Source organism: Pristiophorus japonicus, chromosome 20, assembly GCF_044704955.1.
Source record: "Pristiophorus japonicus isolate sPriJap1 chromosome 20, sPriJap1.hap1, whole genome shotgun sequence".
NCBI classification, from domain to species: domain Eukaryota; kingdom Metazoa; phylum Chordata; class Chondrichthyes; family Pristiophoridae; genus Pristiophorus; species Pristiophorus japonicus.
The window spans coordinates 2,338,044-2,356,230 of record NC_091996.1 but is presented as its reverse complement, the minus strand read 5'-3'; positions in this window follow the sequence as shown (position 1 = coordinate 2,356,230).

Sequence of the window (18,187 nt, the reverse complement as noted above, 5' to 3'; positions counted from 1 at the left end):
CTCCTTCCGCTGCCTGCGCTTAGTTTCTGCATGCTCTCGGCGACGAGACTCGAGGTGCTCAGCGCCCTCCCGGATGCTCTTCCTCCACTTAGGGCGGTCTTTGGCCAGGGACTCCCAGGTGTCAGTGGGGATGTTGCACTTTATCAGGGAAGTTTTGAGGGCGTTACAGACAGCTCAAGGCTGAGGTCCAACAAAAAACCCGGGACCTAAAGAACAGGTGGTGGATGGAGAAAGCGCAGGAGATACAACAACTGGCCGACAGCCACGATATGTGAGGATTCTTCACTGCAGTCATGGCCACCTACGGTCCAAACTCCCAAAGCCCCATCCCACTGCTGGCCAAGAACGGGGAAACACTCATCAAGGACACTGAGGCTGTCAGGGCCCGATGGAAGGAGCACTTTGAAGATCTCCTCAATCGAGACTCTGCCTTTGACTCGAGTGTTCTCGACTCCATCCCACAGCATGCGACCCACCACCACCTCAGTGAGACCCCAACACTGCACCAGGTAGAAAAAGCCATAAAACAGCTCAAGAATAACAAGGCTATGGGAGCGGACGGAATCCCCGCTGAGGCATTGAAGTATAGCGGAGAGGCACTGTTGGCGCGAATACACGACCTCATCGCTCTCATCTGGAGGGAGGAGAGTATGCCGGAGATCTCAGAGATGCAGTGATTGTGACCATCTTTAAAAAAGGGGACAAGTCTGACTGTGGCAACTACAGACTTCCCGTGGCGAGGAGCTCCTCCCGGAGTCACAGTGTGGATTTCGTCCCCTCTGGGGCACAACGGACATGATTTTTGCAGCGCGACAGCTGCAGGAAAAATGCAGGGAACAGCACCAGCCCTTATACATGGCCTTCTTTGACCTTTGACACTGTCAACCGCGAGGGTCTATGGAGCGTCCTCCTCCATTTCAGATGCCGGCAAAAGTTCGTCACCTCCGCCTGCTCCACGACAACATGCAGGCCGTGATCCTTACCAACGGATCCATCACAGACCCAATCCGGACCGGGGTCAAACAGGGCTGCGTCATCGCCCCAACCCTCTTCTCAATCTCCCTCGCTGCCCTGCTCCACCTCACAGTCAACAAGCTCCCCGCTGGAGTGGAACTAAACTACAGAACCAGTGGGAAGCTGTTCAACCTTCGCCATCTCCAGGCCAGGTCCAAGATCACCCCAACCTCTGTCGTCGAGCTACAGTACGTGGACAACGCCTGCGTCTGTGTACATACAGAGGCTGAACTCCAGGACATAGTCGACGTATTTACTGAGGTGTACGAAAGTATGGGCCTTACACTAAACATCCATAAGACAAAGGTCCTCCACCAGCCTGACCTCACCGCACAGCACTGCCCTCCCAGTCATCAAGATCCACGGCCTGGCCCTGGACACCGTGGACCACTTCCCACACCTCGGGAGCCTCTTATCAACAAGAGCAGGCATTGACAATGAGATCCAACACCGCCTCCAGTGCGCCAGTGCAGCCTTCGGCCACCTGAGGAAAAGAGTGTTTGAAGACCAGGCCCTCAAATCCACCACCAAGCTCATGGTCTACAGGGCTGTAGTGATACCCGCCCTCCTGTATGGCTCAGAGACATGGACCATGTACAATAGACACCTCAAGTCGCTGGAGAAATACCACCAGCGATGTCTCCGCAAGATCCTACAAATCCCCTGGGAGGACAGACGTACCAACATTAGTGTCCTCGCCCAGGCCAACATCCCCAGCATCGAAGCACTGACCACACTCGATCAGCTCCGTTGGGCAGGGCCACATTGTTCACATGCCCGACTCGAGACTCCCAAAGCAAGCGCTCTACTCAGAACTCCTTCACGGCAAACGAGCCCCAGGTGGACAGAGGAAACGTTACAGGGACCACCCTCAAAGCCTCCCTGATAAAGTGCAACATCCCCACTGACACCTGGGAGTCCCTGGCCAAAGACCGCCCTAAGTGGAGGAAGTGCATCCGGGAGGGCGCTGAGCACCTCGAGTCTCGTCGCCGAGAGCATGCAGAAACCAAGCGCAGGCAGCGGGAGGAGCGTGCGGCAAACCAGTCCCACCCTCCCCTTCCCTCAACCACTGTCTGTCCCACCTGTGACAGGGACTGTGGCTCTCGTATTGGACTGTTCAGTCACCTAAGGACTCATTTTAAGAGTGGAAGCAGGTCTTGCTCGATTCCGAGGGACTGCCTGTGATGATGATGATGATTTGAGGGTGTCATTGAAACATTTCTTCTGTTACCTGGAGCTCGCTTGCTGTGTAGGAGTTCTGAGTAGAGTGCTTGCTTAGGGAGTCTCGTGTCGGGTATGCGGACAATGTGGTCCACCCAACGGAGCTGATCGAGTGTGGTCAGTGCTTCAATGCTGGGGATGTTGGCCTGAGCGAGAACACTGACGTTGGTGCGTCTGTCCTCCCGGGGGATTTGCAGGATCTTGCGGAGACATCGCTGGTGGTATTTCTCCAGCACTTTGAGGTGTCTGCTGTACATGGTCCATGTCTCTGAGTCATACAGGAGGGCGGGTATCACTACAGCCCTGTAGACCATAAGCTTGGTGCCGGGTTTGAGGTCCTGGTCTTCAAACACTCTCATCCTCAGGCGACCGAAGGCTGAACTGGTGCACTGGAGGCAGTGTTGGATCTTGTCGTCGATGTCTGCCCTTGCTGATAGTAGGCTCCCGAGGTATGGGAAATGGTCCACGTTGTCCAGGGCCGCGCCGTGGATCTTGATAATCGGGGGGCAGTGCTGTGTGGTGGGGTCAGGTTGGTGGGGGACCTTTATCTTACGGATGTTTAGTGTAAGGCCCATGCTCTCGTACGCCTCGGTGAAGATGTTAACGATGGCTTGGAGTTTAGCCTCTGAGTGTACACAGACGCAAGCGTTGTCTGCGTACTGTAGTTCAACGACAGAGGATGGGACGGTCTTGGGTCCAGCCTGGAGGCGACGAAGGTTGAACAGGTTCCCATTGGTTCGATAGTTTAGTTCCACTCCAGCGGGGAGCTTGTTGAGAGCGAGATGAAGCATTGCAGCGAGGAAGATCGAGAAAAGCGTTGGTGCGATGACCCTGGTCCGGGCGTGGATTGGGTCTGTGATGGATCCGTTGCTCAGGATCACGGCCTGCATGTTGTCGTGGAGCAGGCGGAGGTTGGTAACAAACTTTTGAGGGCAGCTGAAACAGAGGAGGACGCTCCATAGTCCCTCGCGGTTGACGGTCTCTAAGACCTTTGTGAGGTCAAAGAAGGCCATGTACAAGGGTTGGTGCTGTTCCCTGCATTTCTCTTGTAGTTGTCGTGCGGTGAAGATAATGACCGTTGTACCCATAGTGGACGGAATCCGCACTGTGACTCCGGAGGAGCTCCTCAGCCACAGGGAGAAGACGCTTGAGGAGGATTTTAGCGATGACTTTCCCAGTGGCCGACAGCAGGGAGATTCCTCTGTAGTTGCTGCAGTAAGACTTGTCCCCTTTTTTGAAGATGGTCACGATTACTGCATCTCTGAGATCTCCCGGCATGTTCTCCTCCTTCCAGAGAAGAGAGATGAGGTCATATATTCATGCCAATAGTGCTTCTCCGCCATACTTCAGTGCCTCAGTGGGGATTCCATCTGCTCCTGATGCTTTGTTATTCTTGAGCTGACAGAGTACTGAGGGAGTGCTGCACTGTCGGAGGGGCAGTACTGAGGGAGTGCCGCACTGTCGGAGGGGCAGTACTGAGGGAGTGCTGCACTGTCGGAGGGGCAGTACTGAGGGAGTGCTGCACTGTCGGAGGGGCAGTACTGAGGGAGTGCTGCACTGTCAGAGGGTCAGTACTGAGGGAGTGCCGCACTGTCGGAGGGGCAGTACTGAGGGAGTGCCGCACTGTCGGAGGGGCAGTACTGAGGGAGCCCCGCACTGTCGGAGGGGCAGTACTGAGGGAGTGCCGCACTGTCAGAGGGGCAGTACTGAGGGAGTGCCGCACTGTCGGAGGGGCAGTAATGAGGGAGTGCCGCACTGTCGGAGGGGCAGTACTGAGGGAGTGCCGCACTGTCGGAGGGGCAGTACTGAGGGAGCGCCGCACTGTCGGAGGGGCAGTACTGAGGGAGCCCCGCACTGTCGGAGGGGCAGTACTGAGGGAGTGCCGCACTGTCGGAGGGGCAGTACTGAGGGAGTGCCGCACTGTCGGAGGGGCAGTACTGAGGGAGTGCCGCACTGTCGGAGGGGCAGTACTGAGGGAGTGCTGCACTGTCAGAGGGTCAGTACTGAGGGAGTGCCGCACTGTCAGAGGGTCAGTACTGAGGGAGTGCCGCACTGTCGGAGGGGCAGTACTAAGGGAGTGCCGCACTGTCGGAGGGGCAGTACTGAGGGAGTGCCGCACTGTCAGAGGGTCAGTACTGAGGGAGTGCTGCACTGTCGGAGGGGCAGTACTGAGGGAGTGCAGCACTGTCGGAGGTGCAGTACTGAGGGACAGCTGCACTGTCGGAGGTGCCGTCATTCAGATGAGACGTTAAACCGAGGCCCCGTCTGCTCTCTCGGGTTTATGTAAAGTTCCCACTGCTGCTATTTGGAAGAAGAGCAGGGGGAGTTCTCCCCGGTGTCCTGACCACTATTTATCCCTCAACCAACATCACTAAAATGGGTTGTTTATCTCATTGCTGTTTGTGGGAGCTTGCTGTGTGCAAACTTGTTGCCGTGTGATTTACTTTACAACAGTGACTGCACTTTGACAGTAATTCGATGGTTGTCAAGTGCTCTGGGGCATCCCAAGGTGGTGAAAGGCTCTATTGAAATGTAAGTGGGGATGAAAGGTTGAAAACAGGTGTTAAATGGGTGCTGTGTAAATACAACAGTCTGATTTTAGCCCACAATCTTGGCCCGAATGACCAAGATTTGAAATGTCTCGGAGGTGCTGTATCAGACAGCTGCAGGTTTGGCTCGAGTGCTGGTTGGATGCAGTGTTCAGGGGGCAGTATCTGTGGGCTCCTCCCACACACTGGCACTGACGGTGTGGTGTGTGCAGGCTGGCACCGAGTGTGAGGGCCCACAGCTTCTGGGACGCGACACTGGGGGTCCTGGGGAGGGGGGACAGAGGAGGAGGGAGGACCTGTACTTGCAGGGGAGGAATAGTCCACCTCACCCTCCTGTCCCTCGCTCCTGCAGCAGCTGGTGCTGTGCCGGCCTCCTGTCTGTTTTGTATACATGTCAATGGTGTACGGGCTCCCGGCGGTGGGTCTCTACTTCCCCCGCAGCGCTCCAGGCGTGGTCTAGCCAGGGCTTTGTACATCGTGGGAGTGCATTCAGCACTCCGGGTCACCTCAACCAGCCTCGCACTCCGGGTCTCCTCAACCAGCCTCGCACTCCAGGTCTCCTCAACCAGCCTCGCACTCCAGGTCACCTCAACCAGCCTCGCACTCCAGGTCCAGGTCTCCTCAACCAGCCGGCCCAGCCCAGCCTCGCACTGCGGGTCACCTCAACCAGCCTCGCACTCCAGGTCTCCTCAACCAGCCTCGCACTCCAGGTCTCCTCAACCAGCCTCGCACTCCGGGTCACCTCAACCAGCCTCGCACTCCGGGTCACCTCAACCAGCCTCGCACTCCGGGTCACCTCAACCAGCCTCGCACTCCAGGTCTCCTCAACCAGCCTCGCACTCCAGGTCTCCTCAACCAGCCTCGCACTCCAGGTCTCCTCAACCAGCCGGCCCGGCCCAGCCTCGCACTCCAGGTCTCCTCAACCAGCCTCGCACTCCGGGTCACCTCAACCAGCCGGCCCGGCCCAGCCTCGCACTCCAGGTCTCCTCAACCAGCCGGCCCGGCCCAGCCTCGCACTCCAGGTCTCCTCAACCAGCCTCGCACTCCAGGTCTCCTCAACCAGCCGGCCCGGCCCAGCCTCGCACTCCAGGTCTCCTCAACCAGCCTCGCACTCCGGGTCACCTCAACCAGCCTCGCACTCCGGGTCACCTCAACCAGCCGGCCCGGCCCAGCCTCGCACTCTGGGTCACCTCAACCAGCCGGCCCGGCCCAGCCTCGCACTCCAGGTCACCTCAACCAGCCTCGCACTCTGGGTCACCTCAACCAGCCTCGCACTCTGGGTCACCTCAACCAGCCTCGCACTCTGGGTCACCTCAACCAGCCTCGCACTCCAGGTCACCTCAACCAGCCTCGCACTCTGGGTCACCTCAACCAGCCTCGCACTCCAGGTCTCCTCAACCAGCCTCGCACTCCAGGTCTCCTCAATCAGCCTCGCACTCTGGGTCACCTCAACCAGCCTCGCACTCTGGGTCACCTCAACCAGCCTCGCACTCTGGGTCACCTCAACCAGCCTCGCACTCTGGGTCACCTCAACCAGCCTCGCACTCCAGGTCTCCTCAACCAGCCTCGCACTCCAGGTCTCCTCAACCAGCCTCGCACTCTGGGTCACCTCAACCAGCCTCGCACTCCAGGTCTCCTCAACCAGCCGGCCCGGCCCAACGACGGGCTGTACCTGCCCTGGGTCACTAGCGGTGAACACTAACTTTTAAACAACTTGATTTACATTTTAGACTTTCTACATCTTTTACTTTTTAACAACCTTTAGAAACTTTTAAAATAAATTGCGAATTTTTATCAACTCTTAGTCAACTCTTAATCTTTTTAAACAATTTGGAAATAATTTTAAACTTCTGAAATACATCTTAGACTTTTTAACAACTCTTAGAAACTTTTTAAACAAATTGGGAATCTTTATTAACTTTTAACTCTTAAAATAACTTTGGAAGTGACCTTCCTAAGGCCTGCCCCCAACCCAGCCTCGGGCCATCTACCACCAATGGCACTACACGCCGCCGAACTTGCGACCAACACCTCGCCGGAGGCAATTAGGTTTATCGAGCGGTGCCTGGTCTCCAGGTGTCTTGGACCCCTTGGCCACTGGACCAAGACCTTGCTCGGCTAAGCCCGTGTGGTCGTGGGTGTGCAGCGGCCACCACATGTTAAAAGAACTCACGCACAGGCATCTTCCACTTGGTCAGTATGAAGTTCTGGACCTGGAACGTCAGGACCCTCATGGACAATCCCAACAGCGACAGGCCGGAACGCCGCACTGCCATAGTTGCCCGGGAACTCAGACGTTTTGACATTGACATCGCCGCCCTAAGCGAGACCCGGTGGGCAAGGGAAGGCCAGCTCAAGGAACAAGGTGGAGGTTACACCTTCTTCTGGAAAGGGAAACCAGAGACAGAACGCCGCCTTCATGGAGTCGGCTTTGCCGTCAAGAATGAGCTGGTCGAACGCCTCATGACTCTCCGTATTACCCTATCCCGGAACCAATGTGCCACAGTCATCAGTGCATACGCCCCTACACTCGATGCAACGGATGAGGTTAAAGAGGGTTTTTATTCCAACCTCGAGACATCCTTGTCCCATGTCCCCACGGGCGATAAATTGATCCTCCTGGGTGACTTTAATGCCAGGGTCGGCAAAGACACAGCCCTCTGGGGAGGTGTGATTGGCAGAGAGGGGGTAGAGAAAGCCAACTCCAGCGGTACCCTACTCCTGACAAAATGTCTAGAACATGAGCTCCTCATCACCAACACCCTGTTCCTCCAGAGGGACAAATACAAGGCATCGTGGCAACACCCTCGCTCCAAACACTGGCACCTGCTCGACTATGTCATCGTCCGAGCCAGGGATCGCAAGGATGTGCGCATCACCCGCGCCATGACAGGAGCTGACGACTGCTGGATGGACCACCGCCTAATCCCATCCATCATCGACATCAACATTGCCCCAAAGCAGGGGGGACAGCAGAAGCAGTGCCGCAAAAAAATTAATGCCGGAGCACTTAGAGACCCAGCTAAGGGAGCCCTATACAGTCAGCGCCTCACAGCTAACCTGGCGTGTCTTGATGACCCTGAGATGCTGAATCCCCACAGTGCTTGGTCTGCCCTCCAGGCCTCTATAACCAGTGCCTGTGAAGAGACACTTGGTCACTCAACCAGGAAACACCAGGACTGGTTTGATGAAACTGATCAGGAGATCGAAGAACTAATAGATCGCAAGCGCAAAGCATTTCTGAGCCTCAAGCAACAACCCAACTCGGGAGCAGCAAGGCAGCATTACAGACAGCTCAAGACTGAGGTCCAACAAAAAACCCGGGACCTAAAGAACAGGTGGTGGATGGAGAAAGCGCAGGAGATACAACAACTGGCCGACAGCCACGATATGTGAGGATTCTTCACTGCAGTCATGGCCACCTACGGTCCAAACTCCCAAGGCCCCACCCCACTGCTGGCCAAGAACGGGGAAACACTCATCAAGGACACCGAGGCTGTCAGGGCCCGATGGAAGGAGCACTTTGAAGATCTCCTCAATCGAGACTCTGCCTTTGACTCGAGTATTCTCGATTCTATCCCGCAGCATGTGACCTGCCACCACCTCAGTGAGACCCCAACACTGCACCAGGTAGAAAAGCCAAAAAACAGCTGAAGAATAACAAGGCTACGGGAGCGGATGGAATCCTTTCTGAGGCATTAAAGTATGGTGGAGAGGCGCTGTTGGCGTGAATACACAACCTCATCTCTCTCATCTGGAGGGAGGAGAGCATGCCGGAGATCTGAGAGATGCAGTGATCGTGACCATCTTTAAAAAGGGGGACAAGTCTGACTGCGGCAACTACAGGGGAATCTCCCTGCTATCAACCACTGGGAAAGTTGTCGCTAGAGTTCTCCTCAACCGTCTTCTCCCTGTGGCCGAGGAGCTCCTCCCGGAGTCACAGTGTGGATTTCGTCCCCTACGGGACACAACAGACATGATCTTTGCAGTGCGACAGCTGCAGGAAAAATGCAGGGAGCAGCGCCAGCCCTTATACATGGCCGCCTTCGATCTTACAAAGGCCTTTGACACTGTCAACCGCGAGGGTCTATGGAGCGTCCTCCTCCGTTTCCGATGCCCCCAAAAGTTCGTCACCATCCTCCGTCTGCTCCACGACAACACGCAGGCCGTGATCCTTACCAACGGATCCATTACAGACCCAATCCACATCCGGACCGGGGTCAAGCAGAGCTGTGTCATCGCTCCAACCCTCTTCTCAATCTTCCTCGCTGCCATGCTCCACCTCACAGTCAACAAGCTCCCCGCTGGAGTGGAACTAAACTACAGAACCAGTGGGAAGCTGTTTAACCTTCGCCGTCTCCAGGCCAGGTCCAAGATCACCCTAACCTCTGTGGTCGAGCTACAGTACGCGGACAACGCCTGCGTCTGTGTACATACAGAGACTGAACTCCAGGATATAGTTAATGTATTCACTGAGGCGTACGAAAGCATGGGCCTTACGCTTGTCCCTGCCGCACAGCACTGCCCTCCAATCATCAAGATCCACGGCGCGGCCCTGGACAACGTGGACCATTTCCCACACCTCGGGAGCCTCTTATCAACAAAGACAGACAGTGATGCGGAGAGCCAATATCACCTCCAGTGCGCTAGTACAGCCTTCGGCCGTCTGAGGAAAAGAGTGTTTGAAGACCAGGCCCTCAAATCTATCACCAAGCTCATGGTCTACAGGGCTGTAGTAATACCCGCCCTCCTGTATGGGTCTGAGGCATGGACGATGTATAGAAGGCACCTCAAGTCGCTGGAGATATATCACCAACGATGTCTCCGCAAGATCCTGCAAATCCCCTGGGAGGACAGACGCACCAACATCTGTGTCCTCGATCAGGCCAACATCCCCAGTATTGAAACACTGACCACACTCGATCAGCTCCGCTGGGCAGGCCACATAGTTCGCATGCCAGACACGAGACTCCCTAAGCAAATGCTTTATGTGGAGCTCCTTCATGGTAAACGAGCCAAAGGTGGGCAGCGGTAACGTTATAAGGACACCCTCAAAGCCTCCCTGGTAAAGTGCGACATCACCACTGACACCTGGGAGACCCTGGCCGCAGACCGCCCGAGGTGGAGAAAGTCCATCCGGGAGGGCGTTGAGCTCTGAGTCTCAACGCAAAAAGCGTGAAGAGGTCAGACGCAGGCAGCGGAAGGAGCGCGCGGCAAACCAGTCCCACCCACCCCTTCCCCCAATGAATGTCTGTCCCACCTGTGACAGGGTCTGTGGCTCTCGTATCGGACGGTTCAGCCACCAGAGAACTCACTTTGGGAGTGGAAGCAAGTCTTCCTCGATTCCGAGGGACTGCCTATGATGATGATGATGTAACACTAGACCTGAATGTGTCTTCACCCTGTATATACCCTACCTGTACACCAGAGGGTGCTGCTGCTGGAGACCTAAGGTAACCCAGTATAAAAGGGAGCTCACCTCTTGGTGTCCTCACTCTAGGAGCTGCGATAAAGGACTCCAGTCTGTACAGTTCAGTGCCATACCCCTGCCTGGTGGAGTCATTAACAGAGTGCCTACATACACAATAACTGGTGATGAGGTCACGAGTCCCACTCACAACATGTCTAACCTCAGCAACTTCCAACAATTCACTGATGGGGAAGATTGGGACGCCTTCGTGGAAAGGCTAGAACACTTCTTCATCGCGAACGACCTGGATGGGAACTCACCGGCCACACTGGCGAACAAGCGCAGGGCCATCCTGCTCAGAGGTTGTGGGCCCACTATCCACGGCCTCGTCAGGGACCTGCTAGCCCCAGCGAAGACAACAACCAAGAGCTATGTGGAGCTTGTAACTTTGATACAAGAGCGACTGAAACCCAAAGAGAGCATCCTCACAGCCGGGCACCGGTTTTACACTCACCGGCGGCCCGAAGGCCAAGAAATTGCTAAGTATGCTGCAGACCTGAGAAGATTGGCTGCACCGTGTGATCTTGGCGACCACCTCACTGAAGCCCTAAGGGACATTTTCGTTATTGGGATCGGTCACGAGGGCCTCCTCCACAAACTGCTCTCTGCAGACATCACAGTCACCCTGCAGAAGGCAATCAAAGTGAGCCAGGCCGACATGATTTTGGTCTGCGACTCCAAACCCACACCCAGGACACTAAACCGACGAGCACAGTGAACAGAATGGCTACTTCTAAAGGCAGAAATGCTGCCCCGAGTCCCGCCACATGGGGCCAACTGGCTAGCCCCGTGCTGGCGCTGTGGAGGAAACCACAGGGCCCACCAGTGCCGCTACAAAGACTATACCTGCAAAGGCTGCAACGCGAAAGGTCACCTTCAGAGAATGTGCAGAAAAAGCTTTACTCACCGCGTTGCTGAAGAGTTGGCTGATCACCGGGGCTCCGACAATGATGAAGGCCAAGCTGCTCAGCCCCTGGAAGAAGAGTACGGAATATATACCTGCTCCAGCGAGAGTTCCCCGTGGAAGATGGAAGTGGATATCAGCGGGGTTCCAGTTTTGATGGAGATCGACACCGGGGCGAGCCAGTCGCTGATGAACCAGACGACCTTTGAAAAACTCTGGAACAATCCCGCCGAACGACTAAAACTGTCTCCTATCCAGACAAAGCTGCTCACCATCGCAGTCATTGGCAGTGTGGAGGCCCAGGTGTCTCAGGGCACCGCGATGAACAAGCTCCCCTTGTGGAGCGTTGCTGGTGATGGTCCAATGCTGCTGGGAAGAAGTTGGATGAAGCAGGTCCAAATCGGTGGGAGTGACGACGGCCTCCGGGCCCCGGCGATCGACATCCCACGCGGCCCCAAACTTGGATCCATCGCAGCACCGACAAATCCTACCGTCCAGCTCGACCGCGTGGTGATGACACAGACTGCACAACACCTCGGCAAGATCATCCAATCCGGGACGTGGCAGGACTCCGAGGGAAGAAGATCGGTGAAAAAGGTGGATTCCCGGCATCCGTGGCCGAACCTGGGAAAAAAAGGATCACCACAGCCGACCTCGAGGAGGGGGAGAAGATGGCGGCCACATCACGAGGTGAAGAACCTGGAATCAAAATGGCCGCGACCAGACCACGAGGGGCAGCGTTGGAGGAGCGACACGTGGCACCGAGCGGCCAATCGGATTGGAAGGCCCTCTTAAAGGAGACTGGAAACCCAAGGCAATTAAAGGGACAGTTCCACACGATGCACAGCGCTGCCAAGGACATTAAAGTTAAAAGTGCAGTAAGCGAATGCAGGTATGCAAATGTAATATTTAATGGTGATGCCGGAAAAACTAATGAAAAAATGTAATGAATGCTTTTAAAAGTGATGTAAGTAACAAGTTTGTACTGTTAAATAATGATGCCAGAAATGCTAATATGATAAATGTAACCCTGTATGGAGACACTGATACACAAGGAAGTGTTGTAAGTGCTAAATGTGATAATGTGAAGAGAGATAACAGTGTTGAGTCGACCAGTTGCGATCGGAGCCAATGTGAAATGCATATAAAAAGCAAAGGACACCGGGTTCCACAGGGACAATGTAAATGCCAGAGGAAACCCCCAGTGGGAGACCCCCAGGTCCAGCGGGCTACCTGACCATGTAGCCTGGACTTTTGGGACAAATGTGATGTCCCAGGAAGGGCTCACACACACCCAGTGGGAGCAGACCCACTGCAGGGACAGTGGTCAATGGGCAGCCCAGCCAACACCACTGGCAACCTGCCCCAGACCAGCCCTACACCCGCTGACCACCAGGGCCAGCACCAGGAGTGAGAGGCCAGTACCCTCCAGCTTTCCCGACGGACCCTGGGATGACCAGACTCCCATCACCAATGGAGGACAAGGAGCCCACACAGCCCTGTGGCCCTGCCCACCACCAAATACCACCACCTACCCATTCTACAGAGTGTGTACCCTACCCATTGCACTGGCTCCACCACTGAGGAATCCTCCAACAGTGACACCCACACGGTCTGTATGTGAGAGAGGGGGGGGGGGAATGGATGAGGGCAACCTCAAGTACAGGGGTCACACCTGGCACCCACACAACCCTCACCACGACCTCCCACAGCCCCCTACTGATCACCTCCCCAGGTCATGGTAATAAGGACTTGGGAAAGGCTTAGGGGAGAGTGTTGTTAGGTATGCATGTCAATGATGTACTGTAACACTAGACCTGAGTGTACCTTCACATTGTATATACCTTACCTGTACACCAGAGGGTGCTGCTGCTGGAGACCTAAGGGTCGCCTGCACACTGCAGGTAACCCAGTATAAAAGGGAGCTCACCTCTTGGTGTCCTCACTCTAGGAGCTGCAATAAAGGACTCCAGTCTGTACAGTTCAAGTGTCATACCCTGCCTCGTGGAGTCATTAACAGAGTGCCGACATATACAATAATGTCTTCATCCCATTTCTCATCCAGACCGAGGGGGCCCCGAACGAGATGCTGATGACCCTTTCTCTGGATGACTTCTATTAGGTATCCAATAAGGTGGAGTAGCACAGCACTTATTCTTTTTAAGTGAAGTCCTTATAGAATTTCCGGAATAAATGTTGATAGAGCGTTGGTGAAGTCTTGACAAAGTGTCCCAGAAAGTCTCTCGATGTGTTTCAAAAGTCCGCTTCAAACTGTGAACAGGGAAAGGTGACAGAACAACAACAACAACTTGTAGTTATATAGCGCCTTTGATGTAGTGAAACGTCCCAAGGTGCTTCACAGGAGGATTATGAGATAAAACAACCTGATACCGAGCCACATAAGTCGAAATTAGGGCAGGTGACCAAAAACTGGGTCAAAGAGGTTGGTTTTAAGGAGCGTCTTGAAGGAGGAAAGAGAGGTAGAGAGGCGGAGAGGTTTAGGGAGGGAGTTCCAGAGCTTGGGGCCCAGGCAACAGAAGGCACGGCCACCGATGGTGGAGCGATTATAATCAGGGATGGTCAGGAGGGCAGAATTAGAGGAGCGCAGACATCTCGGGGGGTTGTGGGGCTGGAGGAGATTACAGAGATAGGGAGGGGCGAGGGCCATGGAGGGATTTGATAATAAGGATGAGAATTTTGAAATCGAGGCGTTGTTTAACCGGGAGCCAATGTAGGTCAGCGAGCACAGGGGATGATGGGTGAGTGGGACTCGGTGCGAGTTAGGACACGGGGCAGTGAGCACAGGGGGTGATGGGTGAGCGGGACTTGGTGTGAGTTAGGACACAGTCAGCGAGCACAGGGGGTGATGGGTGAGTGGGACTTGGTGCTAGTTGGGACACGGGTCAGCGAGCACAGGGGGTGATGGGTGAGCGGGACTCGGTGCGAGTTAGGACACGGGTCAGCGAGCACAGGGGGTGATGGGTGAGCGGGACTCGGTGCGAGTTAGGACACGGGTCAGCGAGCACAGGGGGTGATGGGTGAGCGGGACTTGGTGCTAGTTAGGACGGGGCAGTGGGTACAGGGGGTGATGGGTGAGTGGGACTTGGTGCTAGTTAGGACACGGGGCAGTGAGCACAAGGGGTGATGGGTGAGTGGGACTGGGTGTGAGTTAGGACACGGGGCAGTGAGCACAGTGGGTGATGGGTGAGTGGGACTGGGTGTGAGTTAGGACACGGGGCAGTGAGCACAGTGGGTGATGGGTGAGTGGGACTGGGTGTGAGTTAGGACACGGGGCAGTGAGCACAGGGGGTGATGGGTGAGTGGGACTGGGTGTGAGTTAGGACACGGGGCAGTGAGCACAGGGGGTGATGGGTGAGTGGGACTTGGTGCTAGTTAGGACACGGGGCAGTGAGCACAGGGGGTGATGGGTGAGTGGGACTCGGTGCGAGTTAGGACACGGGGTCAGTGAGCACAGGGGGTGATGGGTGAGTGGGACTTGGTGCTAGTTAGGACACGGGGCAGTGAGCACAGGGGGTGATGGGTAAGTGGGACTTGGTGCTAGTTAGGACACGGGGCAGTGAGCACAGGGGGTGATGGGTGAGTGGGACTTGGTGCTAGTTAGGACACGGGGCAGTGAGCACAGGGGGTGATGGGTAAGTGGGACTTGGTGCTAGTTAGGACACGGGGCAGTGAGCACAGGGGGTGATGGGTGAGCGGGACTGGGTGTGAGTTAGGACACGGGTCAGTGAGCACAGGGGGTGATGGGTGAGTGGGACTCAGTGTGAGTTAGGACACGGGGCAGCGAGCACAGGGGGTGATGAGTGAGCGAGACTCGGTGTGAGTTAGGACACGGGGCAGTGAGCACAGGGGGTGATGGGTGAGCGGGACTGGGTGCTAGTTAGGACACGGGGCAGTGAGCACGGGGGGTGATGGGTGAGTGGGACTTGGTGCTAGTTAGGACACGGGGCTGCCGAGTGTTGGATCACCTCAAGTTTACATCTGAGAAGGTTAAAAACAACAGGTTAAAGTGTCAGATGAACAGTGCTCGGCACACAAGCCCGTCTGAAACATTCACCTTTCACACACTGTTATGTGACTGTCCCTCCCTCCATCTTATACACACAGCACTGCGTGCAGTTCTGGTCACATTACAGGAGAGATGTGATTGCACTAGAGAGGGTGCAGAGGAGATTTACGAGGATGTTGCCTGCACTGCAGACATGGGCAGCCGAGTTTTGGATCATCTCCAGTTCGCGCAGTTTACTCAATATACCTTTATGTATCGCTCAAAAAAGTCTGCAATGCCTGGGACTCCTGTTCAGCTGGTTGCTGTTACGAGAGGGCGTTGGGTCAAGTGTTAGCTTCCAAAATGCCGTGCAGCCTGTTTAATGAGCGATAGTTTATTGATGTCCTTTAGGGAAGGAAATCTGCAGCCCTTACCCGGTCTGGCCAATATGTGACTCCAGACCCACAGCAATGTGATTGACTCTTAACTTCCCTCTGAAATGGCCCAACGGACTGCAGTGGTTCAAGAAGGCGGCTCACCACCACCTTCTCAAGGCCAATTAAGGATGGGCATTGATACGTCCTTACTACCCAGTATAAATGCACACGAGGCCCATGCTTGAGAGAAGGTCAGTCTGTGACTTGTCCTTTATTCCTTAGCACTCAAGTGATGAAGGTGGGTGGAGCTTCCCCTTTTATACCTGAAGGTCCAGGTTAGGAGTGTCTCCCACAAGTTCACCACCTAGTGGTCAGTGTTCTCACGGTGTACAACTTAGGTCAGTTTATACATGGGTTACAATGCTGGTTGAATACATGACATCACCTCCCCCCAAAGACTTATTGGGATCACAGGTTGAGTCTCTCTGGTGGTTTACGCTCCCTTGTAGAGCGCCTGAGTTGGGGCTCCGGTTGTTGGGCGCTGGCCTGAGTGTCTGCTGTTTGCGGTGCCTCAGGCCTGTCCGGACTGCCCACAGTGACTGGGCTCTCCTCCCTTTGGTTCCGGTGTTCGGTCACCTGTGGTGGAGTGAACTCTACATCGTGTTCTTCCTCTGCTTCTTCTATGGGGTTGCTGAACCTCCTTTTAGTTTGATCCACGTGTTTGCGGCAGATTTATCCATTGGTAAGTTTAACTACCAGAATCCTATTTCCCTCTTTGACAACCACAGTGCCTGCGAGCCATTTGGACCCTGCAGCGTAGTTGAGGACAAAAACAGGGTCATTTACATCAATACATCGCGCCCTCGCATTCCTGTCATGGTAGTCACATTGTGACTGGCGCCTGCTCTCAACAATTTCTTTCATGGTGGGGTGTATAAGGGATAACCTGGTTTTGAGCGTCCTTTTCATTAGCAGCTCTGTGGGTGGAACCCCTGTGAGTGAGTGTGGTCGGGATCTATAGGCCAACAGGAGGCGTGATAAGTGGGTTTGTAGGGAACCCCCTTGGATTCTGAGCATCCCCTGTTTGATTATCTGCACTGCTTGTTCTGCCTGGCCGTTTGAGGCCGGCTTGAACGGTGCCGTTCTGACATGGTTAATTCCATTGCCTGCCATGAAGTCCTGGAATTCAGTGCTTGTGAAGCACGGGCCATTGTCGCTGACCAAGATGTCCGGTAGACCGTGGGCGGCGAACATTGCCCGTAGACTTTCTACCGTGGCAGAGGATGTGCTTGAATTTAAAATGTCACACTCAATCCATTTGGAGTAGGCGTCTACTACAACCAAAAACATTTTCCCATGAAAGGACCTGCGTAGTCCACATGGATGCGTGACCATGGCTTGGCGGGCCAGGACCAGGGGCTAAAGGGGGGCTTCCCTGGGCGCATTGCCCAGCTGAGCACACGTGTTGCACCTGCGAACACAAAGTTCCAGATCTGCGTCTATCCCTGGCCACCAAATGTGTGACCTGGCAATTGCCTTCATCGTGACAATGCCCGGGTGCCCATTGTGGAGTTCTCTGATGAACACCTCTCTGCCCATCTGGGGCATGACTACGCGGTTTCCCCACAGTAGGCAATCGGCCTGAATCGAGAGTTCATCCCTGCGCCTGTGAAATGGTTTAAGTTTCTCAGGGCATGCCCTGTACGTGGCTGCCCAGTCCCCATTCAGGACACATTTCTTGACGAGAGACAATAGCGGGTCTCTATTTGTCCAGACTTTAATCTGACGGGCTGTCACGGGTGAGCCTTCACTTCCGAAAGCTTCAACAGCCATGACCATCTCAGCACCATGCTCGGTAGCCCCTTCAGTGGTGGCTAGTGGGAGCCTGCTGAGTGCATCGGCGCAGTTTTCGGTGCCCGGTCTGTGCCGAATTGTGTAGTCATAGGCAGCTAACGTGAGTGCCCACCTCTGTATGTGGGCCGATGCGTTTGCATTTATGGCCTTGTTGTCGGCCAAAAGGGACGTTAGGGGTTTGTGATCTGTCTCCAGCTCAAATTTCCTGCCAAACGGGTACTGGTGCATTTTCTTTACCGCATACACACATGCGAGCGCCTCCTTTTCTACCATCCCGTAGCCCCTTTCTGCCTGGGACAGACTTCTGGAGGCATAAGCTTCCTGCTGTAACTGACCCTTGGCATTAACATGCTGCAACACACACCCGACACCATAGGACGACGCATCGCACGTTAACACAAGTTTCTTACATGGGTCATATAGCGTTAACAGATTGTTGGAACATAACAAATTGCGTGCTCTATTAAAAGCCCTTTCCTGGCTGTCCCCCCAGACCCATTCACGACCTTTGCGTAGGAGCACGTGTAGCGGCTCTAGCAGCGTGCTCAATTTGGGAAGAAAGTTACCAAAATAGTTCAGGAGCCCCAGGAATGAACGCAGCTCCGTCATGTTACGGGGTCTGGGTGCTCTCTGGATCGCTTCCGTCTTGGATGCAGTAGGTCTGATCCCGTCTGCTGCTACCCTCATCCCAGGAATTCTACCTCTGGAGCTAGGAAGACGCACTTTGCCTTTTTCAGTCACAGCCCTACCCGGTCCAGTCTGCGTAGCACCTCCTCCAGGTTGTGGAGGTGT